Source organism: Thermobia domestica, chromosome 15 (genome assembly GCF_964235325.1).
Source record: "Thermobia domestica chromosome 15, izTheDome1.hap1.1, whole genome shotgun sequence".
Taxonomy (NCBI): Eukaryota; Metazoa; Arthropoda; class Insecta; order Zygentoma; family Lepismatidae; genus Thermobia; species Thermobia domestica.
The window spans coordinates 94,489,895-94,510,350 of NC_137468.1; the positions used below are offsets into that span (position 1 = coordinate 94,489,895).

The following is a 20,456-nucleotide window of genomic DNA, read 5'->3' on the forward strand; positions in this document are numbered from 1 at the left end:
AAAATTATACAGGGTGTTTCAAAACAACATCAACAACAACGTTTGGGAGGTGATTCCTGACACCAAGATAAGACAAAAAGTATAGACCAACCTGGGTGCACAAATGCTTCCTTTCGGAGTTATAGGCTGCCGAAAATATAAAAAAATAAACTTTAAAAGTCCATAGCTCCAATACTATGGCACCTATCCTAGTGGTACTTCTGCAACAGTTTTTACAGAGGTAGTTGGTGAGTATTCCAAATTATGTGCCCGTAGCCAAACTCCTTCTATAAGAATTGTTGCATGAGTACCGCAGGATTCTGGGTAGGGCACATATTAGTTTCTGAGTGAAGTCTTGACCCGACTACAGTAGGTCCCATAGTTTCGGAGCCATGGACCCTTAAAGTTCATTTTTTCATGTTTTCGGGTGCCCCCAGGTTGGTCTATTCTTATCTTGGTGTCAGGAATCACCTCCCAAACGTTATCGGTGTTGTTTTGAACCCTGTATATGAAATGTGAACGAAATCGTCTAAGTAGTACTTGAGAAATTCAAACTTAATACTAAAGTAAAGTACGCTTTCTAGATTTTCCCTTTAAAAATGATTAAAACAAAATCATTAGCAGCCGTTTCCGAGAAAATCATATTTTGATTTTTACTCTTCAATAAACTAGCCTTCCTTTTGGGAGGCAGGAAAACAATCATAAAGCTTATCTAAAGAACCTTATAAAAACCATCAACTTTTGGTCCGAATACGTTGAACCGTATGACTTCTATTCGAATTTAGATACATTGATACGAGCAGTTCGACAGACATCCAAAATAATCTGCTTTCCGTATGTAAGAGCCATGATAGATGTAAATGTGTGGAATTTCGAAGTATTTTTTTCTTTTGTTTTGTTTTGTTTTTAACGATTATCACACTTTCTTCACTCAATCGTTGCTCGAAAGTTTAGAAAAGGAAAGCAAAAGGAAAGAAGTTTTGGAACTTACAGCATAGGTTTCCTTATTGCTTTCACACATAAGTATCGACAAAATTTAATGTGATATTGTAAAATAAATAGAACTGCTGAAGCATTTTATGTTTTAAAGAGAAAAAAAGAGAGAAAGCACTAATGTAAATAAATGTACTTAAATCACTATGATATGTCTTTCGGCGCTACAAACAAGATGTTACGTCACCTAAGCTGCCGAATGTTCAAGCCTACTCCCCTTCCACACACAATATATTCATACTTCAAAGGAAAATATTAGCGTTGAGGTAGTTGATCATAGTTGCATCAAGCACCGTGTGTGTGTATGTGTGTGCTGTTTCTTTCTCAAAAACTTTCAAGAAAGATAAAGCCCCCAAAAATGTGGCGGCGCTCCTGGAGCGAGTCTCTGCACATAAGAGACACAGCAGGGATACCCCAACCTGTCGGATAGTTCTCACTGCAGGAAAGGAAGATTGCTCACAGCAAGGTAGAAGAGTGAGAGAAATGGTGATGTATATTCTTCCTGTGCATTGAACACATGGTGTGGAATGCTAATGTGTACGTATATATATGAAAATAATAATAATAAAAAAAGAAGATAACAAAGAGGAGCCTTAGTAGTACTGGTGATGGTACTAGTATGTGCACTTAACAAGTAAAAGAGTAAGACGGTATACCTAGTGGGTGTGGATACCGTGTAACTTCACACTTTGCAAAAGGTCTTGGAAGTTAAAACACATTGTGAGAGAAATAATTTTTCTGTTTAAGTCATATCGTGAAGCTTATAAAGAAACACGAAAGCTAAGGTTATGAAGAAAAATGAAAGAAGATATAAAATAGGAAGAGAGCAAAGAAAAAGGTTGTATTCACGAGTTTTTCTACATGTTCCATGAACTGTGACTTGCTGTAATATCGTGCACGAAGATACAATAGATTTTGTTTAACAATCTCTTCTTTTTCTCTTTCTCTCTATCTTCATCACTCTCGTCTTACTTTTCTATTTTTCCCTTTGTTTCAAGTGTTGATAAATGCTGAAAACGGTACTTCATAGGCATTCAAAATATTTTATCCATGTCCCAAACACACAATATGTTAAGTTCGACAATACCTATACTGTAAAAGGGACTATCCGGTTGCAATGATGTGAACAGACTTGAAATGAGATTGCTGAAATTCAGCTCAAATAAAGAAGAAACTATGTAGATTTTATATTCCAAAAGCAAATTGTCCTAAAAATGGATGGAACATAGTCAAATGAAGCACGAAAAATTAACGTTAATGTCAATAGAAAATCAGTGAGAAACAAATAATTTTTCCACTTATCTCAAAAACCAAAACAGGGATACCTGAAATTCCGCTTAAATACAGAATAGACTATATAGATTGAAAAAAGAAATTGTCCTAAAATGGATGGAACATAGTAATATATATATATATATATATATATATATATATATATATATATATATATATATATATATATATATATATATATATATATATATATATGAACCCCAAAGTCAATGGAAAATCAATGGAAAAAAATTAAGTTATCCACATCTCAAAAACTATAAGGGGATGGCTAATTGGAAGCTTATTGCAAAGACATAATGAAGAGCTTAAAAGGATGTATAGCACGTAAGGTAAATAGGGATAGAACATTGTCAAAAGTCAAGTTCTTTGAATAAAATCAATAATAATGATAAAGTACGTATATGCATCTTCTTCAAATTACCCAGGGCACCCCACGCGGAGATTACGTGCTTGAAATATCTCACATCTGGATTTGGAATCTTCAGATTCGATTTAGCACGCAACGTGGCAATCACGTGATCTGATCACGTGACATCTAGTGCTTATGGCAATCCGGATAGTCAATATCCTTAGGGATAGTTCCCCACGAGACGAAACAGAGCTGCAAACTATGGTTTATCCTGGATCCGCCACTATATATATATATATATATAGGAGGAGGTTCAAACTATATTTTTGACCAATTTTAAACCGAAGTAGTGGGATGATTGGGAAGTTTCAAAGAAGATACACGCCGTGTCGAATTGCGTCGAATCACTTTGGTAGAAGTTATCTCAAACAAAATTATTTTCTAACCTCTCATTATTTGAATAAGAAAAACTCGAAATTTGAGAAAACTTGCCCCCTTTTACCACCTGAATATCCTTGACAGGTGGTAAAATGAAGAAGAAGATTATCGGGATACCTTAAATAAAGTGTATACTAAGTTTGATCAAAATTGAATAATTTTTTACGTTGTTTATACCAGAAAATTGTTTTGTATGTGCATGTGTAAATTTGCAACACTGGGGGGTGGATTTTAGCCTCTTTATCCCCAATTATTGTTGATAGACTTCACCCTGGAAACTATAGAGCTTTTTCGGACGTATGAGGAAACCGTATTTCTATAGCAAGATTCATTACAATTGAATTAAGTTTTACGAGAGTTGTAGTGGCTACCCATACGCATCACTCCTTGGGGTTTTGTCCGAAGATTATTTTATCACGGGAATCAATCTTTGGACCACGTGCGTTAGACATTTGATTTCGAAGTGGAGAGTAGTAATAGTGTATATGAATTCAAACTAATTGCTACTGTTTTCCTTAGCACTTGTAGATCGTATATTAGAAGACTAACGGACAAGTAAATGTTTATGTGAGTAAAGGGAAAAACAATTTCACATTATTGAAAAAAGATGCAATTAGCGTTTACATGCTTCTTTTCGTCATTATCATGATTATGATGTATGTGGGAAAAAAGCATGCTGGGGAGTCCTGTTTACATTGGAAAAGTGAATCCAAACAGCTTCATTAGGACGCAGAGGTAAAGGTGGGAAAGCACCGTATTCATGATATATCTGCGCAACGACCTGTGTAAAAACAATTATACACATGCTGAAGAACTAAAGACACCGACAGCTAGGGTGGTAAGAAGATCGCATTAGTCCAGACAAGAGAGGCAAAAACATGCACTGCAACAGCCAGGCACAAATAACTCTATACGAACGGCAGAAGTTGATAGTTAAACCTTCATTAACACTGTGTGAGAAAGTTTCTCATATACCCGTACATCCCATTTGATAATAAGAAATAAAGTTATTTTTGTCTTGTTTTACATAACCGTGAGGTAATTTTTTATTAATATGCGTTTCTGGCTTGCTTAGCTCCATATGACTGTACATATGAAGTCTAACAGTAATTGCTCTACTTCTACATACGATATATATAGGCCTACTATATTGTATATCATCTTTTCACTACAAAATGGCGGAATAGTTTGATATTAACTTTTGCACATAATTATAGTAATCGCGAGGAGTCGTGAAGCTTGACCTAGATCTACCAATTTCAGTACCCAATAGAACGCAACGTTGTGTCCCGGTAGTCAACCTCCACCCATGAAATTTTGCCAGTGTTGCCTCTCGCGCTATACATAGAATATCTTAGGGTACAGTGTTGTCTGATTACCGCTAAGTTTCGTTTTGTTGTTGTTGTTGTCATTGTTTTATATTTTGCTATTTTTATTGTTACTGTTTAATTCCAATAATTGTCAGTGTTCGTGTTATAATTCTTTACGTGCTGCATTTTTTGTTGCTCGTTTGCCATGTCTTCTAATTTGGCAACGAGGATACACTTATGTTCCTACACGTTTTCTCAAGTGTACATTCGGAAGGCAGCTCCACGAATAGTCCCGAATTCTTCCGATGCATCACATGTGAAGGAAAGCAGCTCTATGATTTGTATGGAGCCCAGGCTTTACGAGTTGTCACGGTCACTATAGCACTTGGCTAGAGATGTGTTATTATCATTTCACTTTGATAGTCAATTATCAATAAGTTCAGATATTTGATAATGAAAGTATCCATTGTATTGCAACGGAGTAAATTTCTCATTATTGCGACTGGTCCCATTGAATTTAATTTCAATAGAAATAACACTAACATTGAAAGAGACAAATAAGCTGAACTCTGCTCAAATTATTCTTTATTGCATTATTGGCTCTATGATTTACAATTGAAAGCATTAGACGTTGGTGTGTCATATTACATTTTCCAAACGATGATCTCGGGTGATTGGATGAAAGCATTGTGTTACTCTTGCAACACAACATCTCATATAGTGATTCCTCGTCTGGATGAAATGAGAGAAATTTGTAATATATATAGTGATTCACAAGTGTAACCTGTAACTCAGTTTTTTCGAAATGTACATAATTTTACATATTGTATCTTTATCCTCTAATCCCTTCAATTATTTTCTATTTCGCCATACTTCTCAGGTTTTCTTTAGTTTCTTCCTTCATTTGATTGTTTCCTTTCTCGCCGAAAACAAGCAATCTCGGAGACACTACATATTGTACGAAGCCATCCGATCTGGATCAAACTTGGCATGGTGGTTGACCTTGATGATTTTAGTATACACATGAAATATGATTTGTAAGTGTTTTATTCCCGAACCTTTTATTAAATGTTTTCTACTATCTAAGTTGACTTTAAATTAAATACAATACATTAAAAAAGCATTAACAAATTATAAGAAAGATATGTGAATACATGAATATAATACAAAGAAATAATGCTAGGAATACAAAAGGTAAAAAAAAAGTACTAACACGGATAATACAAAATATGTGTAAATACATAGAAAATGAAAAAATGATGAGGTAATGATGGAAATACAAGAGTGACTATTGATATATAAAATTTAAAGCACATTGCTACATTAAACATTGTTACTTATAGTAATTTCGAATTATGGATACATATTAAGCATAAGGCATAGAAGAATCAATCTTTATACCCTTCATAATTAACTGATTGTGAAGAATACACAATCTAATTGCTGGCGAATGTTTATGTTGAATGATATTTGACCTGCTTATAGAAAATGGTATAGGCTATGTAATCTTAAACGTACAGATTTGACATTTAATTTAATATATTGCAAAAAATCTTGCACATTCACAAAATAATTAATAATCTTATACAATAAAATATTTTGTGCATTCAATCCACGAGTAATTATTATAGCATAGGCATACAAAATTCTAACAAGAAAGCAGAATAATATACTCTATTTAATTTAGCTGATCTATTGTACTTTTTAAAATACAAATAACAAAGAAATTTATATTGAACACGTTCTAAGTCTCCCAATTGAGTTTGAAAATAAGGGCTCCCAATTTCACAAGCATATTCAAGTTTACTCCGCAAAAATGTGTAATACAAAGTTGTGATGGCAGAAACGTCAGTCATAGATTTTGTTGCTCTTATGATAAATCCTAGACGTTTATATGATTCAGAAACTAAACATTTCAAATGCAAATTAAATAACAGTTTAGTTTCAAATATAATACAACTCAAATCAACAACAACATCATTCTTACCCAACAGAGAATATAGCCAACCCAATATATACCCAACTTACCTAACAGAATATAGTATTATTCCATTAATACTATAATCATGTTTTCTGAACATCTTTTTCTTAGTAAACGTAATGACGGAGCACTTATTAATATTAAATGGTAAATTGTTGGTTACACTCCACTGAACAAGAATCAATATCTTGTTGCAGATTGTCAGAATCTATAATTGAGTTAATCTGCTTGTAAATTTTTAGATCATCAGTGTAAAGTAACAACTGTGAGTATCTGATAACAGATGGTTAGTCATTAATGAAAAGTAAAAATAATAAAGGACTTAGACAGGCACGTAGCCAAGGGGGGATCCGGAACCCCCCTTCGAAACCAGAAATGAAAAAATTAAGGAAGGATGAAACAAAGAAACGATAAAAAGAAGAATCAGCGTTAAAAACAAAAGAGCTACAGCAAGCTTTTGCTTACTCTTTCTTATGAGGAGATTAGTATTACTTGCAATACATGGTGGCGAATGAGTGAGATATCCTGGAAAGTCAGGGAACTTGAAATATATAGAAAAGTTACGGAATTCTCAGAATTTCTGCTACTAGTCAGAGAAAGTTTAAGCTTTCGAAATTATAGTGCCGTTCTGTAACAGTTTGGACATTTTTTATCATAATTTTTCGTCATCGCTTCTCTGCAGTACCAAACATATTATTTCAGAAACAGTTTTCTACTGTCCCTTTAACCTGTCATTTGGAACAAACATTAGTGACAAAATAATAAAAACAAAAAGTTGACGAAATAATAAAAACGAAAAAGAAGTTCTGTTAACATTTCATTCAACAGAGAAAGGAACGCAGATATCGTAAAATGTTTTATAAGGCATTATTGAATATGTATTTTTTTTATAATAGTGGACATGTACTTTGTATAATAGTTGAGGACATAATGAAAGGAAAATCGTTGTATTTGAATGAACAAAGGAAGGAACGTAAATATTATAAAATATTTTTCAATACTTTTTTTTTTATTCTTTTACTCGAGATTTCTTCATAGTTTGTAATTAAAGTACTTACTAACATATCCTCACTTTATTTTCCTAACAAAACCAATATGTGTTGCCAGTAAAATAGTTTAGATTGATCGAGCTCCTGATGTGATAACCATAGTGTTTGATGTCACGCCCTCCCCCCCTCCAATTATTAAATCCTGGCTAAACGAACCAATATATGTAAAATAGTTTAGATTGATCGAGTCCCTAGTGTGATGACCACAGTTTCATGTCACGGATTCCCCCTTTACGAAATCCTGGATACGTGCCTGGACCTAGATTAGATTCTTGAGGAACGCCGGATGAAGCTGTATAAGGGGAAGGTTGTGTACAATTAAAAATAACTGTATATTTCCTATTGAGTAAATATGAAGATAACAATTTTAATAAGTTGTTAGATAACTCAAAGGAATCCAACTTAGCCAATGAAAGAGAGTGATCTAATTTATCAAACGCCTTGGAAAAATCAGTATTTACTACTCACCCAGGTGATTAACATTTCATGATTCTGATAGGAATTGAGTAAATGAAAGAAGATTGGTTAACGTAGATCTTTTAGGATAAAAGCCATGCTGGGATGGAGTCACATAGGATTTCAACTGTATAAAAATTCTGTTGTAAAGAATTTGTTCAAAGATTTTAGAAGGTGTTGAAACCAAAGCAATAGGTCTGTAATTAATTTTCAATTTGATTCTGATTTCCTTTCTTAAGAATTGGAATAACTTTACTGTGTTTCCAAAGATCAGGATAAATGCCAGTGGTTAATATGAGATTATAAATAAAAGTTAGCCGATATTGAAGAATATCCGCACAACCCTTAAAGATATAAGTGGAAATCCATCAAGTTCACTAGATTTGGATGCTTTCAACCTCTTTATTGATGCCATGCATTATGTAAATGAAACATCCTTTACATTAATACATTGCAAAATTTTTGTTGTTGACACATTCCCTACTTTTGTAATTTGGAGGAGTAGAAGGCCCAAACACATTCCCAAAATAATGAGCAAAACCATTAGCTATTGACTTATTTTCGTTAAGAATAGCGGATCCATATTTCATTTGATTGCAAGCTTATGTGATTTTTTTATAAAAGACAAAAAAAAAAAACTTTTGGATCAGCTTTAACAGAGTTCTCAAAATTGTGTATATACCTTCTATCAGCAGTTGATATCATTGACTTAGACTTTCTACGCGACTGAATAAAGTTCTCCTTGTAAAATAATGACTGGTGTCTTCGTCTTCTATGGAATTTTAGACTTCAAACTTCGAATAATCTCAGAGGTAAACCAGGAGGGACAAATGTGTTTAACAACTTTTTTTAATGGTACATATTTCGCAACTAAATTATTTAGTATATTGTAAAATTCAGAGATAACAATATTAGGGTCAGTAGAAATGTTTAACCCCAATTTATAGCCTTGAGATCCCTATAAATATGATAAAAATCAGCTTTAGAAAAATTGTATTCATTGCGAGGAACATTTACATCATGTGTAGTTTTATAAGCAAGATGTAACTCAAATGCTCATCCACAGGAAGAAGTGGGAAAATACATTCTTCAACGTAAAAACAAAGGGCAACATTAATAAGAACAAGGTCAAGGATTTTGTTATTTGAATTAGGTATATTATTAAGGCTACGTAACCCAAGACAGACATAAAGATACGTAAAGTTAAACATAGATAGTTGCCGTTTAAGAGATCTGTGAAAGAATTATGAATCGAAGGTATAGTATAATTGCCAACCATTAAAATATCACAATTATATATGTTCTGCAACTCCTCGACAAATACATTCAAAGATTTATAAGCATACAGATCGGTGGTAGGGGGAATATGTGTTGCTACAAGAATAAAAGAGCAGGAATTTGCAATAATACGTAAACGAACATTTTCAATATGATTAATGCTAATATCAACATCAAATACTCGAATGGAACTCTTAACTGCAATCAAAACTCCACCACCCTTAACATTAGGTCTATCCTGCCTATAAATAATATACTTATCATCAAGAATTCAGTGTTACGTATATTACTTTTTAACCAAGATTCAGTAATAATAATAACATCAAAACTTGAAGAAAGTACACTCAGATAAAAATCTTCAAGTTTTGAGTTGAGACCTCTAACATTCAGACAATAGAATGATAATTCCTTACATTTACTCATTGCTAACTGGTAGTAACTCACGAACATCATCTACCGTTATCAGATTATGTACTTAGGTATCTTTTGAATTATTTCTTTACTTTATAGCCCTTGACCAGTCAAACCCTAAAAAACGCGAATTTCTTTTCCCTTTGAAAATTCCTAGCTCCAGTGAACACTTTGCTGTGATAAGGAGTTAAGTTATGGTTCACATATATAATAGAACCTGAATTATAGCCTATGTCGACACAACAGAACGGATTGCGTTGGCAACCAATATATAAACAGTAGCCTGAGCTTATACAGAGCACCAGTAGTGTCGTAACGGAAAACCTCAGTCACACTGTGGAACCAGCATTATTTTTGGTGTGAATCACCATTAAATTACGCACTCGTGGACGGACTTTTTTTCACATACCACAGTTCAATCTTGATTTTCAAAAAATTACAGATGCAGCTCCTGGTAGGTTTCCGTTTAATATAGATTATCGTGTTTTGAATTGATATTTCGCATTCTATAACTCATCGCTTACACACTTTATATTCACCACTGTTGTTGATTAGGGTCACAGTGAAACTTATAACATTATTCTGTTAGTCGTCTGTTCGTTTGTCCATTACTTCGCACATAATTCACAAATGCGCTTTCGTTCGTGAGGTCCATAATGGTGGACACCTACCTAAGATTATATTCCACACATAAGTATAAACAATCTTCCATCTTGAAACTAATGATAAGTTATATATATATATTCACAGTTATAACACCTTCGTGACTTTTGACCCACCCTGTATATATATTGATTTATATATTTTGAAGTGCATTATTTAAGCATGATCACTTATTGTATATGTATTTATGGATACAAATACAGAACTGTTTTAAGAGGGGAGAACAATGAATATATGAACTACTTTACTTTTTGATGTTGTTACTTTATATTTCATGAAATGATAAAAGAGACAAACATTCTCTCTTTCGACAAAGAAATGAAATATGACCAACAAAATTTGTAATATGGATAACTTCATACAAAGCCAGCAAAGGTCTATATTACGATGAGAAAGAAATAGGACAATATTCTAACACTCGAGTGGGGGAGTTAGTTATTATACTGATCCATATTTCACATCATTAAAACCAGCAAATTTCAAACGCAACATTTGCAATTTGTTCTCCCTTTCAGACCTCCATTTTACGATGTAATAAAATAGAACATGCATCTGTCTGATCTTTGATTAACTGGATAAATAGCACGTTTGCTTTTGACGAGCACGATTTTGGATTTGCTTTCCAGGAATTTCAGTTGAAATTTATTGTAATGGTTTGCATTAGTGCGTTTTTGAAGCCCAGCAACGGTATGTAGTACAGCCACTCAACTTTTATTGGGATTTTTTTTTTTCGTATACCGCATCGTATATCTTTCCGTTATCGTATATGAATATTGAACTAGACACTCGTTAAAATAGAACATAGAAGTTAGAGTTAATATCGAACTAAATAAAATACTACCCTTGGTCTAGTGGTTAGCTCGCACACCTTTGGTATAGGGGTACCCAGTTGATTTCCTCCGGGAAAGCACTGAAAATTTGAACGCAATACGTTGGTTCGGACTCTACCCTGCACTGTAGGCTTGTCTCATGTAGCAGCGGTGCTGAAAACGTACACTAAACTTCAATTAAATCCAAGATATGCATAGATATATATATTGAACTGTATCTAGATAATAATTTATAATACAGACTGACCCTCTCGTGTTATAATAATATGAATTGTAATAGTTTAAAACAGTAAACTTGCACAGCTAAATGCATCGTTTTGGATCTACGTTTTCAAAATTAAACACATAAATTTATGCATTAACATTTATATTTATCCAAATACCTTTCACAGGCATTAGGGTTAAAAAAAAAAATCACAATTCCATGTTTGTTTGTTCGCAAGTTAGCCTTCCTCTACAGTACCGAATAAGACCAACAGCCAGTTTTACCATTACTCGTTAAATACACCTAAGTATTGTTTAACTCAGTGATCCTCAACTTAATTCCTATTACAACCCCTATTTTATCACATCCTCTTGCCAGCGATCCCCTTACAATTTCTGGTGTGTAATAAGTTTGTGTAATAGTTTATTTTTAATATAACTATTACTGAGATCTCACGATATTCATCTATTTCTATAATAGTAGAATCTATTTCTTGTATATAGTGGATACAGTAACTCTCCTAAAAGTGAATGGATTAAAACAAAATTTGGTCAGTTCATTCATATTACAAATATCGAATCCGATCCGTCATACTCTTTCAAAATGGAGGCCATTTGAAAATTTTAAAACTTCATAACCCTTAATTTTGGGTCATATGACAAAGTGATTTCTAATTTTGGTTTTAAAAAAACTTGGATAGTTGTTTAAAAAGGTACTGATTATTTTAAATGACTTGATAATGTGCGTCACGAAGATTGAGTTGAGTTGATTTTGAATTGAACGTCCCTTTCAGCAGCAAGGCTATATGAGACGGGACCTACTGATAAACGTGGAATCAGTACGTGGAACCACATAAACTCCGCCGGGAATCGAACTCGGGTCTCCCGCTTCACGAAGATGAACCGGACATTGTCGCACTAGTAAAATCACATCATGTTCAGGTATCTCATTAGCTTTCAAATTTAATTGTATTTTAATATGCAGGTTTTGCTACACTTGTATTTTTTTTTCTAGTATTTCAATATGCAGTTCTCATTAGTACCGTACCTCTTTCATTTAAATTGATTTTTAAACAACTCTGCACTTGTTGAAAATATTTTGTAGAACTATTTCTTCTTGTTGTTAAACGGGTTTCATCTCAAAAAGATCTAGATATTGTCTTTGACGAAAAGCTCTCCTTTGCGGATTACATCATATCGACTTCGTTCAGAGCTATGAAACTACTTGGTTTACTTTTTAGATTTCCTGAAATTCAAAGTCTCCCTGCCCTTACGATATTTTACAAGACTTTTATTTCCCCGACCATTGAATGTTGTTCACCTGTATGGAATATGGCTGTACGTACTAATCTATCTCGCATTGACTCGGTTTTAAACTTCTTTCTTGCCATAGTTAGATTTAGAATTCCTGAGTTATGCGATCACTCGAGACAGGAACTTATGTACTCCTGTAAAACGACGTTGCGCAGCTGATTTACTTTACCTACATAAGATCATCAATGTTAAAGTTGATTCTGAATTCTTATTATTGAAGATTAATAGCGAACTTGCTCTCTAAATTTACTAACCTATGACTACGAGACTCCTTGTTATCAATTGTTAAGGTAGATCACCACCCGGAAGTCAGTACATATTTTAGCTCATTCCCCTAACTACTTCGCAACGAAACGTTACATATTATAAATATTGTAGTATAATAAAGAGTTATGTTTCAGCTATAACACAAGACACTGACGTATTTGATTGTGTCTTCTGATATCGAAAAAGGTCACAAATAAAAGAAAATAATTGATTCGTTTCACAATGAGCACACAAGACGGCACTTACTGTTAGATCTTACTAGAAGTGCTCCGTTTTATGAAATGTTTATTTGTATGTTTAAAGTATTTTAAGGTAAGAATCTTATCACGAAATACATATATTGTTTGACCGTTTTTTGTGTTATGTTTCATATTTTATTTAAATATTAATTTACATTTAAGGAAATAGATTTTGAGACGAAACTTGCGCAGAACTCCATAATGCATTGTTGCCAAATCTGTACGTTTACTGTAGTAGTCACAATAAGAAAACTTCTGGATTCTAGCGTTGCAATTCGAGAAGCAGAATCGCGGTAAGGGTCGAAAAGTAAGTTCTCCAGTAAGTATTTAAGCAGAATTCCATGATTATTCCCTTTATTATCTGGCATCAGTAAACACTCGACACTATCTGGCAATGCCGCACTATTCAAGTAACGTTTAGCATAGCACCGTGGACACCTAGTGATCCACCTTAAGCGATTCTTGTTTTACAGACTAGCGCAATATTATAATAACACAGTTTCAACAGTTTTCAACATTTTTACTACTGAACGAAACTTTAAGAGTCTTCATCCCGGCGAAATTAAAATACCGCTAATTTTACAGTAATTGTGTGATATCTTCAAATAGATAAAAGATAATCGAAATGTGGAACAAGAGCGCCCTAGACAATATTATTTTATATAAGAAACCGTTATCACGACTCACTTATCTGCTTTCGATTTCGAGCCATTTTGAAAATCGGCATTTATTTTCGCGTTTCTAAACAGCTGAAAACGGAAAGCCACTAGGTGACTTGTGATAACGGTACCTCACGCAAAATAATATTGTCTAGGGCGCTGTTGTTCCATATTTCAATTATCTTTTATCTATTTGAAGATATCACATAATTACTGTAAAATTAACGGTATTTTAATTTCGCCGGGATGAAGACTCTTAAAAATCAACTGTAGAGAACATTGTCAATTTAGAGATTAACTTTCTTTTTATTTATATTTGTTTTTCTTCTTTTTTTATATTTATGTTTTCAATGTTGATGTTCAATTTTAGTCAAATGGCCTTGTGCTGAATGAAACTTAGTGAATAAATAAATAAATAAATAAATAAATAATTGAATATATATGAAAAATAAAAGTATGCCTATCAGAACAAAATTCAAAATAATGTTTAAAAATATTTTCCGGTATATAAATATAATTAGAATATAATTATACTTTAATTATATTTGTCTCTTCCGCCTTCTACGCGACCCCCATGAAATCCTCTCATGACCCCTAGATTGAGAAATCCAGGTTTAACTAACAATTCTGTGAAATTTCTAAGTATCGTTAATGTGATTTACTTAAAAAAAAAAAAAAAAAAACAAGTTAAAATAAGTGATAGTAGACTTTCGTGAAACGGTTAATTATGTAGGCGACACGTTAACTTGTATTTAAACTACTTGGTAATTTTCAGGAAGGTGAAACTGAATCTCACCCTATAATTTAGTTTAACGTGTGAGAAGAGTTATACTGCGAGTGCGAATCGAAGTCGGGAACAACCGTCGCTACCTCGAAGCCTTGTTAGCTGCACTATTGAAATGAAATAAAATTTCTACTTCAACCTCTCTTTATTGTTTATTTACACCGGTGTATTTGTTAATTTGTCACGTATAACAGGACTACTGTCCCCATTACAATAGGCTTAGACATTAGTTTGGTTACATCGAAGTGTTTATACGAGAGTAACTAAAAAAAATATCTGCAATGTAGCTATAACTTTCCTTACATTGTTTATACTACGGATGGGCAAAACCGGTTTTTATAAAACCGGAAACCGGTTTCTAGAAAAACCAAAACCCAAATAACCTATATTTCGGTTTTCTCCAAACCCGGTTTGGTTTTCACTAGTTTCGGTGAAAACTAGTTTGGAAAACACATAGGGCCTTTTGCAAAGTCGTTCTGACGCGTGATTAGTACCATACTAAAGAGTTCGATTAACATATATTTCCAGCAATAATCAGGCCTTTAGTATGTCGCTAAGCATACGTCAAAACGACTCTGCATAAGGCCTATAGGGTCTAAAACTGTTTGTGTAGAAACGGAATCGGTTTCAGGAGAACAACGAAGCGCTATTCTGGTCAGAAATGAAACCAGTTTTGAAAAAACTGAAGCCGATTTAGGAAAAAACCGGAACTGACTTTGAAGAAAGCCGAGCTGGATCCGGTGAAAACCGAACCAGTTTTTGGAGAAAACCGAAATCGGTTTCGGCGGAAAACCATTTTTGTATTGTCAAGAAACCGGTTTTTGTGCCCACCACTAGTTTATACTGACTGTAATCGTTTATTTTATTGTTATGCTGTTGTGGTCATGCTCTAAAAGCTTGATCCTAATTCCTCCATTTGTCTTCCTTTTTCTTGCACTTAGACCACGGCCGCTTCATTAGAAGTTTGCACCAAAGAGAAACAACGAGCAATGATTCGGTTTTTGTGGTCGGAAGGTGTGTCAGAGGTCGCAATCTATCTAAGACTTTCGGCACAATACGGGAACAAGTGTCTTGCCGCAACGGAGTGTCTACGAATGGATTGAAAAATTCAAAAACGGTCGCACGAGGAAGGAATCGGACGACCATCTACGACCACAAATGATGACAACATTGAGCGTGCACGTGATATATTTCTATTAAACAGACAAATGCTATTGATGAAGTGGCAAGTCGTCCTGAAAGTAGTCATGGTTCCTGATACACTTTCCGACCACAAAAAACCGGATCACTGCTTGTTGTTTCTCTTTGGGTGCAAACTTCTAATGGAGCAAACTTCTAACGGCCACGATCTCTCTGCAACAAAAGGAAGACAAATGGAGGAATTAGGATCAAACTTTCAGTGCATGACCACAACAGCATAACAATAAAATAAACAAGGACAGAGGTCAGCGTGAACAATGTAACAAGAGTTAAGTCAAATTTGCGGATAATTTTCCTCGTATAAAAGCACAAACTCAAATAAATAAATAAATAAATAAATAAATATAATAAAACTAAAGAAAGAAAGCATAAACGAAAGATGTCTTGTAGAATAAAGGAGACGGATGATGAATTAAACTGAATGATTATAATGAGAATGTGGGAGAAAATTTCAAGAACTCCAAGAAAATCCTCAGACCTGACGTCCACCACGAACTCACATGGCCTGCTATGAAACCAGAGACTCCCTCACACTAAGGATGAGCGCCCTAGCAACTAGTTTCCATCCCGCAGCCGCACTATTGTTCAATTAAGCAGTAACAGAACTATAAGCATAAATCAATGCGTAAACATACTTGTGATTGGTACAATGTCAAAAAGCTATACAAAGTTCAATCCGCCCCATGAAACGGAAGCACTTACTTCTTTCTCGGTGTTTGCGCAGTGCCAGACTATCTATCACACATGCTTCGTGATTGGTCAAGACTTTCACACGATGCTCTCGGAAAAGGCGGCATGTCTTTAGTCCAAACTTCCAAACCATCACCAATTAATCAAGCTACTAAAACAACATAAAGACAATAAGAGTGGGACTAAGCCGAAAGTATACAATATTTCCACATACATGTGTTGACTGGAAGTCCTTTACGGTACTTCGAAGAACAAAAGCATCAATCATCCGTTTTTTCCTTTCGTAGCAATTTTTCCCACAATAAATGAGGAATTTCCTTCATAATTTGTGTGTGTATGTGAATATGTGACTTCATGTGCGGTACCTAACTAATCAGTGCAAACAATGCAAAAAAAGGGAGGGGAAATAAAAGAAGACGATACTTAAAAGTTGCAGGTGTGCAAGATTATAAAAGACGATACAGGTCTTAAATTTTACTTTTAAAATGACAGAAAATGGGAGGAAGAAGTAACTTTTTTTTTTTTAACTAACCTTAATAATGGCGGCGGAATTCGGTAAGACATAGAACTAGTAGTTGACGAAATATGTTGAGTTTCTCTTTTTAAAAAATAATGACCTGTAAATAAAGAACGTTAAATAACCTTTTTTTATTTATTCTTTGTACGTACATTCAAGAAGAACAAGAATAATTCGAACAAAGCCAAATAAATAAATTTATGCAATGTACATTAAAAAAAAATTGAAACATCATGAACAGTTGGTCTGTCTAAAGGGCATGTTCAAAGAGGAAAGAGAATACAAATATTTTTTTTAGCAAAAATAATAAAATAACTTGCAGAATGTGACAGTTTAAGTTTGACTCTGTCTCAGAACTCTATTGATTTTTTTTTTATTACAAACTTTTAAGAAAGAAGTTAAACTGTAAGGAATAATAAAAATTATGAGCTTACATACTGCACTATTTGTTTGTAATGTAGTAAGTTCTTTCTTTTCTTTTTTACTTACAGGAAATAGCCGCATTCAAGTCACCAAAAAAGGATTTTTAATGGGGTAATTTAAAAGTGCAAAAAACAGTTTTTAAAAAAAGAATAAAAAATTATCAAACAACTGGAGTTAACTTTAGATAAAACTTGACTTTAAGTTTGGTGTGTATGTTATAGTTTTGTCTTTTTACCTGACCAAAAGATATTTTACTTCGGAAAAAAAAAAACAAGGAAAAAAAACAAGAAATAATACATACAAACAAGTCAAATATTGCTTTAATTTTTCTTCTTCAGAAGGCTAATGATACTTAAGAACAAGAAGTTCAACTTTAAAAAAAAAAAGAAGTTTTCTTTCATGTTTTTTTCCCCTTCTAATGTCTCATCTTTAAGGTTCTTCCATAACTTTAATGGCATTTTTTTTTATTATTAGAATTTCTTTGAAATCATTTTTTTTAGTTTCTTCTTCTGCACTTAATTTTCTTATTATATATTAGTTTAACGTATATTTTTTTCTTACCATAGCGTTATTAGCAGGGATATCAAAAAGCCTTAAGGTTTTTTCATTGCTCTCTTCAATCACTGTATCATTTATATCTATCTTATATACTGCACAGCACCTCCAGAAATATCTAACGGGAACATCCTTTACAGAACAAGAAAAAAAAAGTCGTTTTACAAGGACAATCAATTTATTTACTTCAAGAAGTTGCATTACTGCTCTATTATTTTTCTTATTTTTTAAAAAAAAAATTAAAAAATGTAGAATTTTTTGGCAACTTATAGAAGATAAATGATGTAATTTAAAATGTAATTTGCCCTTTCTGTAAGTTTTCTTGTTCACTTCATCTATGTCTTTTTCCCACCGTTTGTTGTTTTCAGGTTTCTTTCCTTTTTTTCTTTCTTACGTTAGAACAGGAAGTGCAAGCAGCAAAGTGAAGTAACAAATACGTTAACTATTAAAATAGTCTAACAGTGAAAACAAGTAGAGGAAAGGTTTTTTAAAAAGAAATGTTTTAATCTCGCTTATATTTTATTTAATCTATGTAAAATAAATAAGCCATTTAGTCTTAATCAATATGATAATAAATCTTTAATGAACATATCATCAGTGGTTTAGAATCAGATATGAGAAATTTCCACAGAGCAAAATTGGCTAAAGAAAACGATGTTCGTTCATATAGATTGACAGAAATAATAATAATAATAATAATAATAATAATAATAATAATAATAATAATAATAATAATAATAATAATAATAATAATAATAATAATAACTTGTAAAATTGTCTACATGTGTGACATACGTTCTTATTTGGAGTATGGCACGGTATTTCGAAAAATGAAACCAAGTATTTTGTTATCCCATAGAGTCTATTCAGAATAACTTCCTAGCCTAGTTACGATGAAAGTTCAAAGATTTCAATGATATGAGCTTGTCTTGTACATCCAAAGAACTTCATCTTTAACCGATTGGAGTTATATTTTCGATCCGAAATTTGTTAAATAATATTCATGGAAATTTCTTTATTGATGGCTTATTTTCCATAAGAGCTCTTTACGGCAACATTACAAATTTTGTTCCTTTTGTCTCGAATTTTTCTACTTTAGAATCTTCTATTTATAAAACTATAGATACAACAAATATCACTCTATTCTAGATATTTTACAGACTAACTTTGTTCAATTTCGTTCAGAATTTATTAAATTTCCAAAGGACCTTTAATGTTTATTTATTTAATTTAGTGAGATGCCATTAGAAAGCTTTCTTTTAGATGTTATTAATTAGTAATTTAGTCATCTATCTTCTTTTATTATCCTATCATCTTTTCTTTACTTCTAGGTTTAAGCTTTTATTATTGTTTTTCAGATACTTCTTTCTTATCTTAGTTACGAGTCTTTATTTACATGTCATATGTAATCTTTTTTTAAAATTTGTATGTTCATTTTGTTATAATTGTTATACGATATTGACTGCATATATAGCTGTATTGCTGTTGTATTTTGCCTCCTGTTAAATATAATTTAAGATTGTTGTATATGTAGTAGAGGTCTGCACGGGCCGGAATTTTTAGCCCGGGCCCGACCCGGCCCATGAATTTATAATGTGAGGTCCGATCCGAGTCCGAAATATGTTTTAGCATTTCGGCCCGAGCCCAGCCCGAGCTCGTGTGATAATCAAAATTACAGAAACTTAATAATTATATTGTATTTTTATTTACAGCAATTAGAGGTTTAATTTTGTAGTTGTGCCTTAAAAATTCTCCAGAAAGAACGGTCCAATAAATATCGCTGTACAGTTTACTTACTAAGTTAGGAACGGAAAGGACCGAAAAATACGGTTGTTTATTTAAAAATTTACTGCCCGACCCTGGTCGAAGCCCGAAAGGATATATGCTTTGTACGCCCGAGTCCGGCCCGCGGGTTTGGCCTGAGCCCTTGCACATCTCTAATATGTAGAGATGCATGTATCATGTGCCTGCTGACTGGGCGCACTACTGGCTATGTATGCTGTTTGCTGCCTAATAAACATTTAAACATTATGATAATTTCAGCATCCGGGTAACAGGTTACATCTCTTCTCCGAAGTACCGATTGAAACTAGAATTAACAAGTCTATCGCTTCTAATTAGAATGTAAGGTCCATATAGTTTGAAAGCCTACTGTAGTTTCATTATAAGAAACATAACACACTTGATTTAATACCTATTGAAATGATACACAATACGGTGTATGCTATTTATCTCATTATATAGAATTCCATGCAACTGTCATAAAATTAAAACTCCATACACTAGAATTATTGCAGAATTGAAAGGGTCAAATGATTATATACTCTGTTCTAGATATTCAAGTGTAATAAGCTATATGGATATATTAATTAATAATCACTCCATTCAAGCATTGTAAATTTTTATTTTATTTATGAATACCATTACTGTAGCAGACAAATATATGATTAATATTAGTTATGGAGTTAGATTTCCTTTCATAGAATTTATACACAATCATTAGTATGCTATTCGTGATCTAATATCTTAATAACTGAACCAAACTTTAATAATTGGCTATTTATATAGAATAAT

At 33.1% G+C, this 20,456-nt stretch overlaps 1 long non-coding RNA gene across 2 annotated transcripts in view; it reads right to left on the minus strand.

Annotated features, from left to right (window-relative positions):
* The window catches only part of LOC145671883 (uncharacterized), a 155,917-nt gene that overhangs the window by 71,190 nt on the left and 64,271 nt on the right, over window positions 1-20,456 (minus strand). Inside the window, exons 1-2 of one of the 2 annotated variants that reach the window (XR_014128553.1) lie at window positions 17,889-18,268; window positions 16,920-17,004 (exon numbers count right to left, since the gene is read on the minus strand). The exons of the other annotated variant lie outside the window; for it this stretch is intronic. This is a non-coding gene — a long non-coding RNA (uncharacterized LOC145671883). Of the gene's footprint in view, window positions 1-16,919; window positions 17,005-17,888; window positions 18,269-20,456 lie in introns of those variants that run through there. 2 annotated transcript variants of the gene reach the window in all.